Source organism: Mobula hypostoma, chromosome 6, assembly GCF_963921235.1.
Source record: "Mobula hypostoma chromosome 6, sMobHyp1.1, whole genome shotgun sequence".
Classification (NCBI taxonomy): Eukaryota; Metazoa; Chordata; class Chondrichthyes; order Myliobatiformes; family Myliobatidae; genus Mobula; species Mobula hypostoma.
In genome coordinates this window covers 58,862,591-58,867,785 of record NC_086102.1, presented here as the reverse complement: position 1 = coordinate 58,867,785, position 5,195 = coordinate 58,862,591, and the positions used below count along the sequence as shown (strand labels likewise).

General features: G+C 42.8%; 1 pseudogene; it reads right to left on the bottom strand.

Annotated features, from left to right (window-relative positions):
- Positions 1-3,376: 3,376 nt before the first annotated feature.
- LOC134348716 (histone-binding protein RBBP7-like) lies at positions 3,377-4,625 on the bottom strand (annotated as a pseudogene).
- Between the last annotated feature and the right edge of the window lie 570 nt (positions 4,626-5,195).

Genomic DNA, 5,195 nt, shown 5'->3' with positions numbered 1-5,195 from the left:
ATTCCAGAAGACATTTGTCAATTTGGAGGGATAGATTGAAGAGGCTTGAGGTTGATGGGCATTTCCAGGGTAGAGAGCTCATTCTTCAAGTGCTCTAAGAGGTAATGATGGTAATGGGCCAACAGCACTTGCACATTCCAGCCATACTCCGCCATGACAGTCCTGAATTCCACAGTATTCCCGCGCCGTGTGAGATTGGACGCAGGTGAAGTATCTGATCCGCTGACCCTTTCTACTTCCTTGATAGTCAACAACCTGGCACATCTCGGTAGTGAATTCCTCATACTCATTGCAAATGTTAGTTTTATTGTTCCCAGTTATGGTCGACCCAGGCCAGAGCCTGTCCAGTCAGAAGAGAGATAATGAAGGCAATTTTGGCTCGGTCATTAGAATACAGAGATGGCTGGAGCTTGATATCTAGGAGACACTGGAACAGGGAGTTGCTGCATTGGGCTGGGGATCCTTTGAAGTACTTGGGCACCAGAATTTGGGGCTCTGAGAGACAGAAGGTTGCCTGGTGTAGGGTTGCTGTATTGATATTGAGAGTCGGTTGAGAGTGGCGAGGATATGGTCAATGGTTTCCTGTAGCTGCTGGATCGCGTGCTTCTTTCAACAGACAACTTCTTTCAGGCAAACATACGCAGCTAGGTCAATCATTGGTTCACCCATCCTGGCAGGAAATGCAGAGGAGGCTTGACCCAAAAGCAGCGCAGCTGAGACAATTGAGCAGGAAACAATATTTTACTAATAAACTGCAAAATAATAGCCACAAGGGATGCTATAAAGCAAGAGAGAACAGATCCTTAATACAACAAAGTAACTAGTCGAGGCTGGCTGGCTCGTTGGGTGAACAAAAGTCTATGGATGAGAGCTGGGTTTAAATAGGCTGCAGGTGATGAGTTGGAGATGAATGGCAAGTGACTCCAGTTAGCAGGGTGAAGACTGGGAGGTGCTTGCCTATGCAGGGCTGACAGGCTCATCCACAGAGACAACTTGAGTGAGGTTCAAAAGTAAGAAAGGTGCAATTACACTGATGGAATTATAGTACAGGTCCTACAATAACCACCAGAAGATGGAGGAAAATATATGTAGGGGAATTATGCAAGAGGCTTTGATGGGTGTGATTTCTTCAGTGCTTACAAGAGGGTTCTTGAAAAAGCATATGGAGAGTACAATTACAAGAGAGAGCATATTAGACCTATGTTTTGGAAAATAAGGTAAGCAAGATTACAGACCCAATAGTGGGTGAACATTTTAGGACTAGTGACCAAACTTTTAAGTTTGTAAGGTTTATAAGGAAGGATATAATTAGATCTCTGCAAGAAGTAAATAAATTGGGGAGGGCAAATTATGACAAGATAAGACAGGTTCTAAGGGTGTTGCCTGGGAACAGCTGATGTTGGACAAGTCCATGTCTGACTTCTGAGAGACAGTTGATGATCAGCAGATCAGTGCTCAGCATTGACATGTTCCAGTAAGGAGTATGGCAATGAATGTAATGTAAGGAAACATTGGATGAGCCAACATTTTCCTTACCTTACAAGATTTGGATTGTGCAATGTAAAGATAGCAGGATACTATTCAGCCAGGCGATTAGGAAGGCCAAAAGTGGCCAAGAAAAAAGTCCTTGGCAAACAAGATCAAGGCAAATCCCAAGGTATATTAAGAAAATGAAGATAACAGGAAAAGTTAGATCTATTCAAGAATAAAAGAGGGAATTTGTGCTTGGCGTCAGAGTAAGTGGCTTAAGTACTAAATTTGGTCATTGCATCAGTATTTACCAAGGTGAAGGAATTGGAAGATATTGAAAACAGTGTAGAGGCATGCTGATCTGCTGGGGAATTTGAGATTAAAGAGGAGGCCATGCTGCATCTTCTGAAAAGCATTAAGGTGCATAAGACCCTGTAGCATTATGGTATATATCCCAGGATATTGAAAAAAGCAACTGGGGAGATTGCTGAGGCTTTGACAAAGATATGTTGTGCTCTTATTAGCAACATCTTAGGTCCCAGGGGAGTGGAGAGTCACAAATGGTGAGCCTTTGTTCAAGATATGAAATAGGGATAATCCCGGTAATGATAGGCCAGTGAGTCTCACATCATTGGTGGGGAAGCTATTGAAGAGGATACTAAGAGGTAGGTTTTATCCAGATTTTGAAAAGCATGGCCTGCTTGAAGTCAGCATGGCTTTGTGTGGGGTAGGTTATGCCTTACAAACTTGACTGATGTTTTGATGAAGGTGAAAAAGGTTCTTGATAAGGCCAAGACAATGGGTGTTATTTACATGATTTTGGTAAGGCACTTGATAAGGTCCCCAATGGTAGGTTGATTCCAAGGATAATGATACATGAGATTCAAGGTGAAAAACTTACCTCTGACATCCGCCTTGTACCTGCATCCAAGCACCTTAAAACTATGACCCCTTGTGTTAGCTATTTCAGCCCTGGAAAAAGCTTCTGGCTATCCACACAATCAATGACTCTCATCATCTTATACATCTATCAGGTTACCTCTCATCCTCTATTGCTCCAAGGAGTAAAGGACAAGTTCACTCAGCCTGTTCTCATAAGGCTTGCTCCCCAATCCACTTAACATCCTTGTAAATCTCCTCTGCACTCTTTCTATAGTATCCACATCCTTCCTGTAGTGAGGTGACCAAAACTGAACACAGTACTCCAAGTGGGGTCTGACCAAGCTGTAACATTACCTCACAGCTCTTGATGTGAGGTAACATTACCTCCCACAGTTGATGAAGGCCAACACACCAAATACCTTCTTAACAATACTGCCAACCTGCACAGCAGCTTCAACTGTCCTATGGACACAGACCCCAAGATCTCGCTGATCCTTCACACTGCCAAGAGTCTTATCATTAATATTATATTCTGTCTTCAAATTTGACCTACTGAAATGAACCATTTCACAGTTATCTAGGTTGACCTCCATCTGCCACATCTCAGCCCAGTTCTGCATCCTATTAATGTTGCGCTGTAACCTCTGACAACCCTCCAGACTATCCACAACACCCCTGACTTTTGTGTAATCAACAAACTTACTAACACACCCTTCTACTTCCTCATCCAGGTCATTTATAAAAATCACAAAAAGGAGGGGTCACAGAACAGATCCCTGCAGAACACCACCGGTCACCGTCCTCCATGCAGAATACGAACCATCTACAGCCACCCTTTGCCTTCTGTGGGCAAGCCAATTCAGGACCTTCAAAGCAAGATCTCCTTGGATCCCATGTCTCAATACTTTCTGAATCAGCCTTGCATGGGGAACCTTGTCAAATGTCTTACTGAAATCCACATACACTACATCCACTGCTCTACCTTCACCAATTTGTTTTGTTACACCCAAGACTTAATTTTATTTTATTCTTCTGAAACCGAACAAATCACCCATGGTTCATTTGGATTCCAGGATTAGAGATTTTTGCAGTGTGGCTTCCATGAATAAATAGTAGTTCTATAGGTCCACCTTCTGCATCTTCTGCTGATTGTTCCTCACCAATTTTGCTTAAACGCCACACATTGAGATGATTATCTGTACTGCTGGAAGCAAAAATAGTTTCATTATGTGGGGACCACTGGACCTAGAAGATCTCATCCTTGTGTAATTCAAAGGAATGATGTATTAATTTAAGATTTTGAAGATCCTATAATGTCACCATCTTGTCAGTGGAGCCAGTTGCCAGGATAAATTCATTGTATGGGTTGAAATACAAGGAGTTGACTTCAGCTGTACACACATCCACAGAGTAGCTTGGCTTTGAAGTATTATTTGACCTCATATCCCAGATCATGAGTTTCTTGTCATCAGCCACTCATCCAAACAAGGATCCATGCAGTAAATACCAGGATACATCTTCTACAACTGCAGTGTGACCTGTAAATATCGTTCTAGCATCAACTATCTTTCCTTCTTTTGGAGCTGCACTAATGTCCCAAAGACAGATTGTATGATCATCTGAAGAACTAAGAAGATGTCTACTTAGATTTGGGTTCCAGGACAGGCCATATCCTTCTTTTTGCTGACCACATAGCCACACAGAGAACTGTCAGATAGAGTTTAATTCTGACAAGTACTTGTCAGAATTAAACTTCTTGTCATATTTGGACAAGTTCCGCTGGTAGGCTCATTTAGAAAGTCAGGAGGTATGGGTGTATGGATTCAGATGGGTGTATGGATCCTGAAGGACCGTGTTAAGGAGCTGGAGATGGAAATTGATGACCTTCGGCTAATTAGGAAAAGTGAGGAGGTGATAGATACTACCTATAGAGAGGTAGTGGATAGCACCCCTGTGACAGTCCCCCTCAGAAATCGATATATCGTTTTGGATACTGTTGAAGAGGCAGACCTGACAGAGGAGGACCACAGTGAACGAGACTCTGGCATTCTGCCCAGTGCCGAAATCAAGAGAGCAAGAAGAAATGCGGTAGTTATAGGCGATTCCATCGTAAGGGGGACAGACAGGAGATTCTGCGAGCCAGACAAGGATACCCGGATGGTGTGTTGCCTCCCTGGTGCCAAGGCACGGGATGTCTCAGATCAAGTCCAGAGTATTCTGAGGAGAGAGGGAGAGCAGCCGGAAGCTTTGGTACATGTTGGTACCAATGACATAAACAGAAAAAGAGAGGAGGTCCTGAAGAAAGATTACTGGGAGCTAGGAAGAAAATTGAAAAGCCAGACCTCCAGAGTAATAATATCAGGATTGCTGCCTGAGCTGCACGCTATTGATGGTAAGAATAGCAGAATTAAGCAGATGAATGTGTGGCTAAGTAACTGGTGCAGGGGGCAGGGCTTCAATTTCTTGAATCATTAGGATCTATTTTGGGGAAGGTATGACTTATACAAAAAAGATGGATTACACCTGAACTCAAAAAGTACTAATATCCTGGCGAGATTGTTTAATATAGCTGTTAGGGAGGGTTTAAACTAAGTTGGCAAGGGTAAGGAAACCAAGGTGTTAGGGTCGAGGAAGAGGAAAATAGAAATAAATCAAAAATACTGTGCAGCAAAGATGGCAAGAAGGTCAGGCCAGTGAATATACAGGATAATTTGCTGCAAAATAGAAATACAGCAAAATCGGCAACAGATACTGATCTAAATGTACTGTACTTAAATGCACGCAGCATTAGAAATAAAGTGGATGACCTTGCTGCACAGCTGCAGGTTAAAAGATATGACATT